Source organism: Zalophus californianus, chromosome 17, assembly GCF_009762305.2.
Source record: "Zalophus californianus isolate mZalCal1 chromosome 17, mZalCal1.pri.v2, whole genome shotgun sequence".
Classification (NCBI taxonomy): domain Eukaryota; kingdom Metazoa; phylum Chordata; class Mammalia; order Carnivora; family Otariidae; genus Zalophus; species Zalophus californianus.
The window spans coordinates 11,505,471-11,522,696 of NC_045611.1; the positions used below are offsets into that span (position 1 = coordinate 11,505,471).

Genomic DNA, 17,226 nt, shown 5'->3' on the forward strand with positions numbered 1-17,226 from the left:
TCCTGAGATTGAGCCCACATCAGGCTGCATGCTGGGTGTGGAGCCTGCTTAAGATTCTCTCTCTCTCTCTCTCTCTCTCTCTCTCTCTGGGGCACCTGGGTGGCTCAGATGGTTATGCGTCTGCCTTCGGCTCAGGTCATGATACGAGGGTCCTGGGATCGAGCCCCACATCGGGCTCCCTGCTCAGTGGGGAGCCTGCTTCTCCCCCTCCCTCTGCTTCTCCCCTGCTCATGTTTTTCTCTCTCTCTCTGTATCTCTGTGTCTCGAATTAATAAATTAAAAAAATCTTAAAAAAAAAAAAGATTCTCTCTCTCCCTCTTCCTCTGCTCCCCCTCTTTAAGAAAGAAAGAAAAGACCTTAAGCCCATTTCTCTGTTGGATGATCAGATTCCCAGGAGTGATAGAAGCAATCTTTGATTCTGCAACACCCTGCATGTTTCCAGAGGGACTTTAGGACCAGAGTGCACCCAAAGTGATAAAAGATGTACATGACATCCCCAGGACAACTGAGAGGGTTAATTTAAGGTTTTACCTGGATTCCCCCTCGCAGGAGGTGACCACATGGTACAGATTGAGAACGGCTGGTGCTTCTCTGTATTTATAGTCATAGGCACATAAAGGCCAGAGGGGCAGCTTCCTGAAAACCCTGCCTAAGGAGAGCCTCTCCACAGACAGGGTGTGTTATTGGCTGACAAGAACTGTTCCAGGAATTTTAAGGCCATGGGAATTGATCTCCAAAAACCAGAATGCTGCTGAGTCTCCAACTTGGTATAGCCCTTGCCATGCAGCTACATCTTTCATCCTTCACTTACATTAAAGGCATCTGCATCCTCTGCTTGTGTCTGTTGATGCCTCGCTGTCAATCACGTTCTCCCTTGTGAACAACATGTAGAGAATCACACAAACTAATAAGTGGTAGATTTGGTGGTTCAGAAATTCCAATTGCATATCCAATACTCTTCTATTGTCTGCTTAATATTTAAAGGAATCCTATAAGACAAACCTGCTAAATCACAGAACAGATCCCAAAGTTTATAATCAGAAATGAATAAATGCTCTAAAGTTGTTGGGGGAGTTCTGTCTCTGATTAGGATGTGGAATGGTGCAAAAGACCATCACTCCCATGGTAACAACTAGGAAAAAAAAAAAACACTTTCCTATAAAGCTATCAAAAAGCAGTGGATGGATGCAAAAAAAAAAAAAAAAAAAAAAAAAAAAGCTTTAATGAGCTAAATTCCAGAGAGACAACCCAAGAGCTGCAGAAGCTTCCACACCTAGCGGCAAATTCCAATCTGACTATGGATACCGGGTAAAGTACACTTGTCGTGGAAGGAAGCAGGAGGTGTGAGGAAAAACCAGCCATGCTTTAGCAACAGTGAAGCCAGCAAAAGAAGGTGGAATCTGTAACAGCTCAAAGTGTAAAATCATTTTTCAGGACAACATATTCCCCCACCCCCCATCATCTATATGTTCTGAGAAAGTAGCAGAAATCGTTATGAGGACAGAGCTAAAAGACAAAATTTTAGCCATTTCCTGGTACTCGGATCCCAGGGCCCTGCAAAATTTGAATCCATACGGGAATCATAACTAACTAAGCTAAAAATCAAACCTCTTCAAGTTCAAATCCTGGGAGGATCAAAGGGATTTATTTGTCCCTCAGTTGTAGCAATAGTAGTAAAGAAAGTTGGGGATTGAGCTGAAGGACAAAGTTAAATCCCCTAAATCATATTTGAAATCAGACATAAACTAGCTGCAGTTGCAGTGAGGCCCTGGCCCAATTCGAAGTCAGTGGAACCAAAAGGAACAGATCCTGGCGTGGCTGCCTGACTGAAGAAAGTTCTGGTACCCTGTGGGAAAAAAGAAAAGAAGAAAGAACAGAGATCACATTTCACTGTTTGTCAATGACTGGTATAGAATAAAAACTTATAAAATATGTAAAGAAGTAGGTAAGTTTGGGTGCCTGGGTGGTTCAGTTGGTTAAGCGACTGCCTTTGGCTCGGGTCATGATCCTGGAGTCCCTGGATCCTCCCACATTGGGCTCCCTGCTTGGCGGGGAGTCTGCTTCTCCCTCTGACCCTCCCCCCTCTCATGTGCTCTCTCTCTCTCTCAAATAAATAAATAAGATCTTTAAAAAAAAAGAAGTAGGTAAGTTTGACCCATAATGAATAAAAGGAAATTCAATAAAGGCAGACCTACTAATGACTCCACTATTGAAATCTGCAAAGACTTTATTTTTTATTTTTTTTTAAGTAGGCTCCATGCCCTGTATGGAGCCCAACGCGGGGCCTGTACTCACAACCCTGAGATCGAGACCTGAGCTGAGATCAAGAGTCAGGAGCCCAACCAACTGAGCCACCCAGGTGCCCCCGAAATCTGCAAAGACTTTAAAACAACTGTTTTAAATATGTTGATTAAAAAAAAGATGAATAAGTTAAATGATGGTAGATTTTACAAGAGATCTGTAAACTAAAAAAAATAAAGAAAATTCAAATTATCAAACTGAAAAGAAATGAAGTTTTTTAAAAAAAGTAATTGAATCCTGCTGGAGGCTGAGTCAGTCCCTGCCTGGAGCTCTTCATGGGGACCTCTCCACAGTGCGCGTGGGTTTCCTCACAGAAAGGTGGCTGGGTGCCAAGAACAACCGTCCCAAGAGACAGGCAGCAGAAGCTCCCAGTTTCTGTTGTCAAGCAGTCACAGAACCCAACTTCAAGAGTGGAGACATAGGGGCGCCTGAGTGGCTCAGTCAGTTAAGCGTCTGCCTTTGGCTCAGGTCATGATCCCAGAGTCCTGGGATTGAGCCCTGCATCGGGCTCCTTGATCAACAGGGAGCCTTGCTTCTCCCTCTCCCTCTACTGTTCCCCTGCTTGTGCTCTCTCGCTCTAGCAAATAAATAAAATCTTTAAAAAAAAAATAGTGGAGACATAGACTTTACTTCTCAGTGGGAGGAGTGTTACAACTGGGGGACCACTATTAAACCCACCACCCCAAAAGAATGGATAAACAAACGGTGGTATATTGATAGATACAATGTAGTTCTACTTAGCAATAAAAGGGCACAGGTATTAATACACACATCATCGATGTGTTTCAAAAACATAATGTTTAGTGAAAGAAGCCAGACTCAGTGGAGGAGAAAATACTGAATCACTCTATTTAGATGAAGTTTAAGAACAATCAAAAATAAATCAATAAAATGACAGAAATCAGAAGAATGGCTGCCTCTGGAGGAGCAGTGGACTGAAATGGGGCACAAAGGAACTTTGGAAAAGGAGAAATATTCTGTGTTTTCATTTTCATGTTGCTTTCATAGGTTTATACATGTGTCAAAACTCACTGAACTACTACATACTTAGGATTTGTGCATTCTACTGTATATAAGCTAGACCAGTATAGGACTGATTGAGACACAAATAAAAAAATCGTTGAAACACAAGCTATTGTGTAGTTCTGGATTAGATACTGATTTGGACAAATGAGCTATAAAAAAACAAAATTAGGACATTTGGAAATATTTTATTGTGTTTGTGGTATTGAGTGAGATAAAATTTATTTATCTATAAAGACCAAGATAGTTAGCTGAAAAAAACATATTTTAAAACAAAGTGTGCACTATGATATTGTACTGTTAAAAATATATTACAGAGGATTCTTTTAATTTTTTATTATGTTAATCACCATACATTATATCATTAGTTTTTGATGTAGTGTTCCATGATTCATTTTTTGTGCATAACACCCAGTGCTCCATGCAGAATGTGCCCTCTTTAATACCCATCACCAGGCTAACCCATCCCCCCACCCCCCTCCCCTCTAGAACCCTCAGTTTGTTTTTCAGAGTCCATCGTCTCTCATGGTTCGTCTCCCCCTCCGATTTCCCCCTCTTCATTCTTCCCCTCCTGCTATCTTCTTCTTTTTTTTTTCTAACATATATTGTATTATTTGTTTCAGAGGTACAGATCTGTGATTCAACAGTCTTGCACAATTCACAGCGCTCACCATAGCACATACCCTCCTCAATGTCTATCACCCAGCCACCCCATCCCTACCACCCCCCCCACTCCAGCAACCCTCAGTTTGTTTCCTGAGATTAAGAATTCCTCGTATCAATGAGGTCATATGATACATGTCTTTCTCTGATTGACTTATTTCACTCAGCATAACACCCTCCAGTTCCATCCACGTCATTGGAAATGGCAAGCTCTCATTCCTTTTGATGGCTGCATAATATTCCATTATTACAGAGGATTTTTAAGGCAATGAAAATACTCTGAATGATACAATCATGGTGGACCCACACCATTATACATTTGTCCAACCCACAGAATGCTCACCAAGAGTGCACCCTCATGTACACTGCAGACTTTGGGTGATATGATGTGTCAGTGTAGGTTCAATTGTAACAAATGTGCACACTCCCATGGGGATGTTGATAGTGAAGGAGGATATGCATGTGTTGCGAGAGGGGGTATATGTGAAATCTTTGTATCTTCCCCTCAATCCTTCTGTGAACCTGAACCTGCTCCAAAAAATAAAGTCTTGGGGTGCCTGGGTGGCTCAGTCTTTAAGCATCTGCCTTCGGCTCAGGTCATGATCCCAGGGTCCTGGGATCGAGCCCCGCGCCGGCTCCCTGCTCTGTGGGAAGCCTGCTTCTCCCTCTCCCACTCTCCCTGCTTCTGTTCCCTCTCTCGCTGTCTCTCTCTCTGTCAAATAAATAAATAAAATCTTTTTTAAAAAATAAAATAAAAATAAAAAATAAAGTCTTAAATATATCTATAATATTACTCACATACATTCATAGGAAAAGTGCAGGTGGAAATGCTCCAGGGTGTTACTGTGGTAATCTCTGTGCCATGGGATTGTATGCTTTCATTCTATATTTTTGCTCGCATGCTATTTTCTAATCTTGTACAATGCGCAAATACTGTTTCTATGACAATGAAAGTTTGTATGAATAATTTGCATTTTGTTTGTGAAAACAGTGCTGAAAAATCATTTCTGCCCCCCAGATATGTCATTTTTACCAAGTGTTAATTCAATTAAAAAGTATTATGTGCAGTATATAATAGAAGATTGAATAAAGCCTAACAACAGGTGACCTGTGTTAATCACTGTGGTTCATGCCTGTTTTTAATCCTTGCAGCCTACAGATAAGGAGCCTGAGGCTCCTTATCACATTCACCACATTCGCCAAACTGGCAAAAGTCAGAGTCCCCACTTTTCCTTACTCCTATGTAATCACTCATGGAGTTAATTCTACACTTGCATTGTCTCCTTCATTCTCAAAGAACTTTTTTGAGATTGCAGAGATTCAGACGGTGAAGCCGGGGATCCAAAGAAGTAACTTGCCCAAGATCACACAGCCAGCCAGGGGCACAGCCCAAAACGAAAGTGGGTGTGTCTGCGACCGACCAGCAAATGCCACACTGAATCCCTGGTGCTACCAGCAGCGTTTTCACGGGAAGCCCTAGCAGAGACTATAACCCCGTGATTCTACTGCACAATTTATAAAACACCCAGATAAGAGACGTGATATTTAGGTAGGGTTTTTTGAAGGAAATGAGCCCCTCCACTTCTTTTAAATCTAGAATGAAACCCTGATCATCAGAACATTGCACGTGTGGAACATATTAATGTGGCCTCAGTGCTTATTGAAGGATGGGCTCAGTAAACGTTCCATGAAGCCCACAAACGTGTTTGCAGTGGAGAAATCCCTTGACTCTCACTGTCTTACTGATAAGGTGAAGCTCCCAATGAGAGCTAGCCTTTAAAATTAGGTACGGGGGAGGGGCAGGGTGCCTGGGTGGCTCAGTCGGTTGGGTGGTTGGGCGTCTGACTCTTGATTTCGGTTCAGGTCATGATCTCATGAGTTGTGGGACGGAGCCCCTTAATGGGCTCCTCCCTGGCAGGGAGTCTGCATGAGTCTCTCCCTCTGCCCCTCCCCCGCCCCCCCCCACACACTTGCTCGCTCGCTCTCTCAAAATAAATAAATAAATCTAATAAGTAAATACATAAAATTAGGTGCTGGGTGAAACTTTACATTCCTTGAGAAATTCCCTTAGCATTTATTTTATTTTTTTATTTTAAAAACACCTCAATAGGGCTTACTTGTGCCAGCCAATGTTCTAAATACTTTACTAATACTGGCACATTTGAGTCAATCCTTATCAAATGCGTATATAAAGAAGCCACTTCTATCATCCACATTTAACTTAGGAGGAAACTGAGCCACAGAGTCATGACTTCATTTGCTCAAGGTCATACAGTTCATAAGTATCTTTTTTCTCCCCCCTTCACTTACACTATTCTCTTTGCCAACGAGTATGCTTTCTTTCTTACTGGGTCGCTAGCAGGTTCAGAGGCAGAATTTTTACCTGTCTTCAGCAGCTCTGGAAGATTCTTTCACCTGTAAATATGCATTTTGTTTTCCTTTGTTGTTCTGATATCAGAGTATATTTTGCATTCTCTTTGTTCATGGATAGACAGATATAGGAATAGAAATAAGGGTGGAGCCAATGACTGAGATCTAGATAAAACTGCAATTATGTCTGCAATCCCTAGATGCTAGAACAAGTACTCTGTAGCACTAAATCAAGGGGAAAGAATGATTTCTGTAATTGATTAAAGGTTAGTAGAAGTTCAAATTAAATCAGATTGTGAAACAAATATATGAATGAAGTTAATTTAAACAAGAGGCTGAATGTGTTTAGACAAATGGGAAGAGAATGGTAGTGTTTTTTTTATCTGCTGAGCAAATTCAATGGGATTAGAAGACAAGACAGGAGTATGTACAGGAACTTGTCATGGCACTGCTCAGAGCTTCTCTCCTTAAAGTGATTTTTCTCCTATGGAGTCCAGAAAAGCAATATATTTAATAAGGCCCCCAAAAGCATTCAGGAGTCCAGGTATATAAACCACCTGCTAGAACACAGGAATACTAAGAAATACCTGTTCTTGGGGCGCCTGGGTGGCTCAGTCGTTAAGCGTCTGCCTTCGGCTCGGGTCATGAACCCAGGGTCCTGGGATCGAGCCCCGCATCGGGCTCCCTGCTCAGCGGGAGGCCTGCTTCTCCCTCTCCCACTCCCCCTGCTTGTGTTCCCTCTCGCGCTGTCTCTCTCCGTCAAATAAATAAATAAAATCTTAAAAAAAAAAAAGAAATACCTGTTCTTGCCTTTTGTTGCAGATAAGAACCTTCAGCGGTGACAGATTTTCATTTGTAATCATTCACAGCCAATTCCAATTTAGCACTGAGGGGCGAGTTTAGCTTTGCAGCTGAACCAAAGCTGCTCCACACAACAGACTGTTTTTCAACTTTGTTTCTATAATATTCCTTTGTCAGGAAATGATGAGAACTGCTCATGGGCAATGGATGGCTTCTGTGAAAATACACACCTGTGTATTTGGAGGCTATTTCTTTATAAAGATGCTTATTCATGGATCATTCTGGAAATCATGCGAAAGGGACTGCCAACACTATGACATCAACACAGGAGCTGAGAAGCCAGGTGAACTTACCCTGGCCGCAAGAGTCACCTTCACAGGGCACCGGTGTGTGGCAAGGTGGTGGGACTCCACATCTAGGGCACCTGGATGTTTTTCATTTGCTTGGGCTACGATAATAAATACCACGGACTGGGTAGCTTAAACAGCAGATATTTTTTTTCTCACAATCCTGGGAGCCGGACATCCAAGTTCTAGGTATTGGCAGGGCTGGTTTCTTCTGAGGCACTTCTCCTTGGCTTGAAGCTGGCCACCTCTCCCTGTGCCTTCACAGGGCCTTCCCTCCACTCATGCCTGTTTCCTAATCTCCTCTTTTTCTAAGGACACCAGTCATATTGGATGAGGACCTACCCTAATGACCTCGTTTTAACTTAATCACCTCTTTAAAGACCCCATCTCCAAATACAGTCACATTCTGAGGTACTGGGGGTTGGGAGTCTAGCACCTGCATCTGGGGGGACATAATTCAGCTCATAGCATTATATCCAGGCACTCACACCTCCTCACATCTCCCTACCATGTTCTGAGAAGATTGGGTATTTTGGGACTGAGACATCAATCGCAGCAGTTCCGTTGCTCAGAAGCCACATCAATGACTTTAAAAGCCGATGATTTTCTGCCTAAAGTCATTTGAACAGACTTAAGGAGAGAAGGATTCCAACTACAAAATAAATTAGGATCCCGGGTTTTTAAACTCTTATGTGACATAAATGTGAATTGAGAATATACCCCAGACTAGAATTGGAATAATAGGAACGGAAGTGACATTTTAATTTCTGAGACCCCGTGTAGGCATTTAGCGAGAGCCAAAGGAGAAAAGGAGTTGAGAAGCGAAAAAAGGAGCCACGGCTCCCCAAGAAAATTTTAAAATACAGTGAGAATACACTCTAACACAAACCTTCCATGACAACACCCTCATCAGATCAGAGAATCGAGAGGAAATTGGGAAGGGCAGATTATACATACATTGATGCAGCCTTCCTAATAGTCAAAGAAGATGCTGTGGGGGGAGTTGACATGGTCTATGAATGAGTCAGAAGGCGGCTCATTAGCCTCCCGGTAATGAGCCTCCCGGTACTCACTGTGTGCTCTGAATATTGCAGGCTTTCTCACTGTTTGCACAGTTTGATCCACAATAGCTCAACCTCCTGAAATATGAGCCATTGTTTCATTTCACTAAAGCCAGGCCTTTCTGGGTTAGAGCTGAAGAAAACAGTACACTCACCAAACCCAGAGTCCTCCAGGTGGCCCCTGCAGAGTTGGTAGATTGCGCAGAACAGTGTTTGTCGTCCAAAAGCTTGGGGTACACACACTTTGCATCGTCTGTTATTTGTTGCTGGTATTTGTTGAGTCTTGTGTTGCTAAAATGTAGTTACAGTTTGGATATCCCAAAAAAGTTTGCAGCTTTTTATAACTTGCTTGACCCCAGAAGCACTCACACTGTGAGACATGCAGATGGAGTCCAACTGCCTCATTTTTCAGATGAAGAAATAGAGACACAAGACTGATGCCCCCTTTCCAGGGGCAGTGCTAAGACCAGAACATAAATACCCTAATTCCCAGAGTCCTTTCTTGATGCCATTGAACTTCTTGCTAATGAGTACTGGTCTCTGGACTCAGAGAGAGGAACTGTGAAGATATCTATTCAGAAAATCTGAATCTTCAAGTTGGAATATAACTTTTGATGTAACTGATAAATTTAATCCTCATAAATTATGCACCAACTACTGTATAAAAATTTGGATTTAGTTTATAACTGGGATATTCAAATAAAGAAAAGTTATAAATTGAGCAAGTTTAAATTTTCACATTGAAAAAATCACTTCCATAAATTAACACCATCTAGTTACTTTATACTAGTACAGAAGTTCAGGAGGGTGAAGGTACACACGGACAAAGGAAATCCATAGAAAACACAAAATTCTCAGCCATAATATCTATTTCCTTGTTTCCTGGCCACTTAGGAAAAGTACAATTTTAACTTCATTTTTTTCTTCCCCTAAGAACAGGAGTGCCAGGTCAAATACAGGATGCCCAGTTAAATTTGAATATTAGATAAACAATACATCAATTTTTAAAATAAGAAGCTCTCAAATACTGCATAAGATATACTGTATTTTTGTTTTGTTTTGTTTTTTTAAATCTGGCAATTCTGCCAACAAAGGATGCTCACACTTAGTGAAAAGGCCTCAAGGTCAGTAATAGATGAAAAGTTTATTACGAAGCCAAGGAAAGGGTGGTCATTATTCAAGAAGGGAAGCTAAGCTGCGAATTGTGCAAGACTGTTGAATCACAGATCTGTACCTCTGAAACAAATAATACAATATATGTTAAAAAAAAAAAAAAAGAAGAAGATAGCAGGAGGGGAAGAATGAAGAGGGGGATATCGGAGGGGAAGACGAACCATGAGAGACGATGGACTCTGAGAAACAAACTGAGGGTTCTAGAGGGGAGGGGGGTGGGGGGATGGGTTAGCCTGGTGATGGGTATTAAAGAGGGCACATTCTGCGTGGAGCACTGGGTGTTATGCACAAACAATGAATCATGGAACACTACATCAAAAACTAATGATGTAATGTATGGTGATTAACATAACAATAAAATTATTTTAAAAAACGGAAGCTAAATTCTAAAACATAAACCCAGGACACCTGGGTGGCTCAGTCAGTTAAGCGTCTGCCTTCGGCTCAGGTCATGATCCCAGGGTCCTGGGATCGAGTCCCACATTGGGTTCCCTGCTCAGCAGGGAGCCTGCTTCTCCCTCTCCCACTCCCCCTGCTTGTGTTCCCTCTCTCTGTGTCAGATAAATAAAATCTTTAAAAACAAATGTAAACTCAAGTAGAGGAGATGAGAAACTAAGGGATAATTTTATAGATTAAATTCCATTTCCTACATTCTCAACCAGAGCCTCAGTGAAAACTACCACATGTAAGCCTGTGTTTTAAAAGGTAAGTTTGGGGGTGCCTGGGTGGCTCAGTGGCTTGACTGATACAAATCTGCATATTTAGCATTCATGATAACAGCAAAAATAAAGTTAAATCTGAATATCCTGATATGATCAGTAGGGAAATTTATTTTATTAAAATGAAAATGATATTAAGAAATATACTCATAGAAAATGCACATTAGCAACATCTCTCTACTTATTCATACACATTTAGACATGTTCGGTGTGATTATTCGCTTTGTGGAAAGAAGACATATTGAAATGGTAGAAATAGACATGGCTCAGTCTACATCATGGAGATGCAGACATGAGAAACAGGAAGAGCGTATATGGTCTGGCAATCTTGAGATCCAAAAAAGAGGGAGGAGACGGGGTGAAGTTTAGAAAGTGTTTGTGTAGGGGACAATGGATGGAATCATATAGGGAATACCCTGGCTCCAGGAGGAAGAGCATGTGTTCAGCCAGAGAACCTGAGTATGTCTCAGAGTTGGTACCAGGCTATTTCTCCTACAGGTTAAGTTGTAACCGCTATAAATAAGTCAGGGCATGTTAAAGCAGGTTGTCTCGCTCAGTTCCTGCTGGCCAGCACTGTTTCGTGGTTGGGGGTGCGGGGTAGGGGAGATATGAGTAGGAGTGGAGCTCACTCTCCAGGAAGTTTTCCCACATCACCTTGTGTTGCTAGACAGACAGCAAGCAGCACAAGCTGTTCTCCCTGCCCCTTACCCACCATCACTGAGCATCAGGCCCACCTCGAAAGGGGCGAAATAAATCGGATGACGACAAGAGTCAAAATATATTGCTAAAATAAGTTGAAAACAAGTAGCAGTCTTCATTCCAGAAACAGGTACCTGAAGTATTTATTTGAACTGTTTTATTATAGGCCTTCTCTGCTAAGTAACTAAATATGAAACTTGTTACCATATCATTTAAGATGCACCTTTATGCTCCAAGGAAAAATACTGCCCAATCAAAAAGCAACAAATTCCAAATACCACAATAAGAATTAACTGTATGCCTAAATCCAAACCAAGTTTCAGTGTACCTTGACTAGCAAGGTACATCTAGGTACATCAAGAATCAGACCTTCTTTGAGAATGTGGCACAGTAATTCCCTCTTTGCTGACTTAATCCCCTTCCTACTTTCTTTTTCTGTTTTTGTTTTCTTTATTACATCAGGGACTATACAGTCATTTTCCATGAAATTTAGAACCAGCTAAATCAGGTAATAACATTGCAAGATTTATATTTAATCTGGATTATCTTTTTTTGATGAATTTGATGTGTAACATTATGTAAGTTTAAGGTGTACAGCATGTTACTTTGATACTTTTATTGACATGGAAAAATAAAAGACCCAGTGCAAGCCAATTGAGTGTAGGGATGTCCTCAACCAACTTTTTTTTTTGAGGGAGAGAGAGAGAGCGGGCAAGTGTGAGCAGAGGGTAGAGGCAGAGAGAAAGAGGGAGACAGAGAATCTTAAGCAGGCTCCACGCCCCATGCAGGACTCAATGTCACCACCCTGAGATCATGACCTGAGCCGAAATCAAGAGTCCAACGCTTAACCAAATGAAGCACCCAGGTGCCCCTCCAACCAAGCTTTTCATTGCATGCCTGTCAATGTAAGTCTTCACAGAAGCAGAAGCCAAGTTAGGGTTAGGCATGAGGGATAAGCCTGTGGTGGATAAAGAGGGAGGGAGCTCTCAGACTATATTGCAGAATGACACCTGCAAGAGAAAAGAGAGAAGGAAGGGGGGGGGAGGAAAAGCCTTCATCTACAGCAGTTTTAAGAAAACTTCAACCAGGCCAATGGCACATCCGTGATTAAAAGTCACTCGCTAAAGGACTCTTGTGTTAAGCCTAGAGCATAGACTCCATGGTGCTCAGTCTAGACGGAAGACAGTCCAGGAGAAGCACGATCTCAGCATGAATGCAGCGGAGAAACCAAAGTGGTGGCAGCTGGTGCTGTCAATCAACTATGCTCTCAGCAGCAGCTTCTCTTTCTTTTTACTTTTTTCTTGAAGTATAATTGACATTAGTTTCAGGTGTACAGCATAGTGATTGACATTTGTATACATTGCAAAATGATCACCACACTAAGTCTAGTTACCATCTGTCACCATACGAAGTTACAAAATGTTTATCTCGTGATGAAAACTTGTAAGATTTTCTTTCTTAGCAACTTCCAAATTGCAACACAGTATTATCGACTCTAGTCATCATGCTGCCCATTACATCCCCATGCCTTATTTATTTTATAACTGGAAGTTTTATATACCTCTTGATGCCCTTCACCCATTTCACCCACCCTGCCCTCTGGCAAACACCAATCTATTCTCTGGTTCTGTGAGTTCACATCTTGAGATTCCACATGTAAGTGAGATCATGCAGGCTTTGTCTTTCTGTGTCTGGCTTATTTCACTTAGTGTGATGTCCCCCAGGTTCATCCATGTCATTGAAAATGTCAGGATTCCCATCTTTTTATGGCTGAATAATATTTCTCTCTCTCTTTGTGTGTGTGTGTCCCATTTTCTTCATCCACTGATGGACCTTTAGTTACTTTCCATATCGTGGGTATTATAAACAATGTTGCAATGACTATGAGAATGCAGATAACTCTTTGAGATACAAATTTCATTTCCTTTCCTTTGGATATATATCCAGAAGTGGAATTGCTGATCATATGATAGTTCTATATTTAGTTTTTTGAGGAACCTCTATACTGTTTTCCAGAATGGCTGTACCAATTTACATTCCCACCAACAGAGCACAAGGATTTCCTTTTCTCCAAATCTTAACCAGTGTTTGCATCTCTTGTCTTTTGATAACAGCATCCTAACAGCAATGAGGTGATACCTCATTGTGGTTTTTATTTGCATTCTCCTGATCGTTAGTGATGTTGAACACCTTTTCCTATACCTGTTGGTCGTTTGTATGTCTTCGGGAAAATGTCTATTCAGTCTTCTGCCCATTTTCTAATCAGATTCTTTGGTTTTTGCTATTGAGTTGTAGGAGTTCCTCATAGATTTTGGATATTAACCCCTTACCAGATAGATGGTTTGCAAATATTTTCTCCCATTCTGTAAGTTGCTTTATCATTTTATTGTTTCCTTCACTGTACAGAAGTCTTTTAGTTGGATGCAGTCCCACTTGTTGATTTTTGCTTTTGTTCCTTGTACTTTTGATGTCATATCCAAAACACCACTGCCAAGACCAATGTCAAGGGGGTTTTCCCTGTTTTAATCTAGGAGTTTGATGCTTTTATGTCTTCCATTTGAGTCTTTAATCCATTTTGAGTTAATTTTGTTTAAGTCGTGTAAAATAAGATGGAGGATGGGGGTCCAGTTTCGTTCTTTGGCATACAAATATCCAATTTCCCCAACACCATTTATTGAAGAGACTATCCTTTCTCAATTCTCGGCTCCCTTGTCAAATATGAGTTGACTGTGTATGTGTGGGCTTATTTCTGGGCTCTCAATTCTGTATCATTTGTCTATACCTGAGGCATGGGCTGGCGTGACACCTGCAGAGTCCCTTGGCAGATGTTGCTGGTGGCAGGACCAAGGCCAAACAGAAATATAACCATATCCCCAGAGGGGAGGAGCTGTTTCTGGGTCTGTAGCTAGGACCACCGTCGGCAATTCAAAAACCTGAGCATGGGCCTGCTTCTCAAAACAGCCCTCTTTGGTCTTGGGCAATGTTAGTGTTTTACAGTCTCCTACCTGGATCCCAAAGCTCCCACAAAGGCACTTTTGTCCATTTGGCTGCCAAATGATTGTTGCTGAGCAGGCATCCAGTGGGACCTCCTATTCTGCCATCTTGCTGATGTCACTCCCTGTGAAAATATTATTTGTTAAAAATTATTTTGTGTGTGTTTGCCTTGTTGCCTGATTTAACATCTTTCCATAGCCTACCCAAAGAAACCTCTCCAGGGTATGTTTATAAGACTTTCTATCAAAATTAAAACAGGTTAAGCCTCCAACTCTGGATTTCTGCTCAGGTCATGATCTCAGAGTTGTGAGATCAAGCCCTGCATCAGGCTCTGTACTGGGTGTGGAGCCTGCTTAAGATGCTCTCCCTCCGGGTGCCTGGGTGGCTCAGTTGGTTAAGCGACTGCCTTCGGCTCAGGTCATGATCCTGGAGTCCCGGGATCGAGTCCCACATCGGGCTCCCTGCTCAGGAGGGAGTCTGCTTCTCCCTCTGACCCTCTTCCCTCTCGTGCTCTCTATCTCTCATTCTCTCTCTCAAATAAATAAATAAAATCTTTAAAAAAAAAAAAAAAGATTCTCTCCCTCCCTCACCCTCTGCCCCTCCTCCCTAAAAAATTTAAAACAAGCATTCTTTATTGGTGAAACCAAGAACATATTCCTTTTCTACAACTTCTAAAACAACTTAAACTTGTATGTACCAGAAAACAGAAACCTCTGCAGACCAGCATCATCTAAAGCAAATCTTAAAAGATGAGAGTAGGGCACCATATGGGTAATGAACCGTGCAGCACTTGCTTCAAGAGGCACCCAGTTTGAAAAGAGCATTGTCAGGCTGACGGAAGCATTTGTCTCAGTAAATACTCTTCTTCATTCCTAAAGCACTCAACCATGAGAAGGTGAGCACAGACAGCAGTCTAAAAGTCTCTAATGAATACTTGTAACACACAAGCCAAAAAATTCTTGATCTATCTAACCTTTGTGAAAAATAGCAAGAGAAGAGACGGGGTTAAAAATGAGGAAGAGGCATCCACTTCCAATTATGACGGGACAGCTTGTAGCAAAAATGAACCTCTCAGCAAGAAAATCTTTAAAAGATGAATAAAATACAGAAAACATCGGGTCCAAGGTATTAAAGAGTTACCAAGTCAGCCAAGACTCAAGGAGCCAAGTTGCTGGAAAGACCAAAACAGTGAACTCAGCATTCTGGGTCCCCTTCCCTTTAAGCACCTGATGATTCATACACAGGGCAAAAGGAGTTTTAAAAATCCAAAACAGGGGCATCTGGGTGGCTCAGTTGGTTAAGCGGCCAGTTCTTGATTTCGGTTCAAGTCATGATCTCAGGGTCATGAGATTGAGCCCCATGTCTGGCTCTGTGCTTAGCCCAGAGTCTGCTTGAGATTCTCTCTCTCCCTCCCCCTGCTCTCTGTCTCTCTTTCTAAATAATTAAATAAAATCTTTTTTTAAAAAAATCCAAAATAAAGAGGGAATATGCCCCAATTTATTTCATGAGTCTGACCCAAATTTCATATTAAAATCTGAAAAGGACATTGCAAGAAAAGTTAATTACAGATTAATATCTATCATGAACATAGTTGTAAAGTTGATTTCAATATTATGCATAAATACGTAAAGATAATACATCATAATCTATTTGCATTTATTCCAGGAATGCAACATTGTTCCCACATTAGGAACACTAAACAGAAAAAAAAAAAAGAAAGAAAGAAAGAGAAGAAAGAAAAACCAAACAATTCATTCCAGAAGAAGAGGGAAAAAAAAATCTTCTCAATAGGTGCCAGAAAAACACTTGAAAAAATTCATTATAAAAACATGAGCAAAGTAGACATAGAAGAATCTGACATTAGTTTGATATTGAGGGATTACAAAATACTTAATGGTAAAATGGTAAACATTTAATGGTAAAATATGGAAGCCTTACCTCCTAAGATCAGGAACATGACAAAGTACCATCTACCGTCACGTCTATCCAACACCGCATTTGAGATTTTTAGCTGTGCACCGATGTAAGTAAAAGAACTACCAAAGCATAAGGAATACAAAAGTAAATATACCTGTGATTAGTCATAGACAACACAGTTATTTATGTGACATATCCAAAAATATTCCACAGAAACACTATTAAAGTGAATCGAGCAAAATTGCTCAGTAAAGTCAGGATGAAAAGGTTTCATTGTTATCTACCAGAAAGTAGAAAATTAGTTTTTTAAATGATCCTTATAAAAGCATAAAGAATACTTACGGATTACCCTCACAGAATATGTACAATACTTTGTCATGGAAAACTAAATACAATATTAAGAGAAAATAGAAAAGATCTAAACAGAAGACAAGTGTCCATGAATTGCAAGACACAACATTGTAGACATAACTCCTTCTAAACTGATATATGCATTCAATACAACCCAAATGCAAAGCCCAGCTATATTTTTATCGTGTGGAAATTGAAAAACTGCTGTTAAAATGTATGTGTATATTTAAAAGGTCACAACCTAAGACAATTTTGAGTTCCAATTAAACAGAATAGAGTTCAAAAGCACAGCTATTCAATTATGTCCATGTGCATTTTTACAAAGGGGATACTCAGGGGCGCTTCCGTGGTTCCTTTGGTTAAGCATCTGACTCTTGATTTCAGCTCAGGTCTTGATCTCGGGGTCATGAGTTCAAGCTCCCCCATGGAGCCTACTTAAAAGTAATAATAATAATAATAAATAAAAATAAAGGGGGACACTCCAGGGAAGTGCCAAAAAGAATAGTCCTTTCAGTAAAATTTCAACGTGGAAAAAAATCATTCTTGACCCTTCCCCATACAATACACAAAAGCATTCTAGAGGTTGTGAAGATGTAAATAGTAAAGGCAAAATAATAAACTTTTAAAATAACATAAAGGAGAAAATATTAATGAGTTCAGGGCAGCAAAGAAAAGGAGAGAAAACCGTCTCCAAAAATAAATACCACAAATTACTCTTACCTACAATGTTAAAATGTGAGTGTGTGTGTCTAGAAACTATACAAAAAGACAGACGATGCTGTAGAAAAAAGGAACATACATTTTAAC

General features: G+C 40.8%; 1 long non-coding RNA gene across 1 annotated transcript; it reads right to left on the reverse strand.

Moving 5' to 3' along the window:
• Positions 1-1,637: 1,637 nt before the first annotated feature.
• Positions 1,638-16,189, reverse strand: LOC113936422. The gene is made up of 4 exons (XR_004819770.1): positions 16,090-16,189; positions 14,163-14,275; positions 6,298-6,402; positions 1,638-1,846 (listed from the first exon to the last, which is right to left on the reverse strand). It is a non-coding gene; the product is annotated as an uncharacterized LOC113936422 (long non-coding RNA).
• Between the last annotated feature and the right edge of the window lie 1,037 nt (positions 16,190-17,226).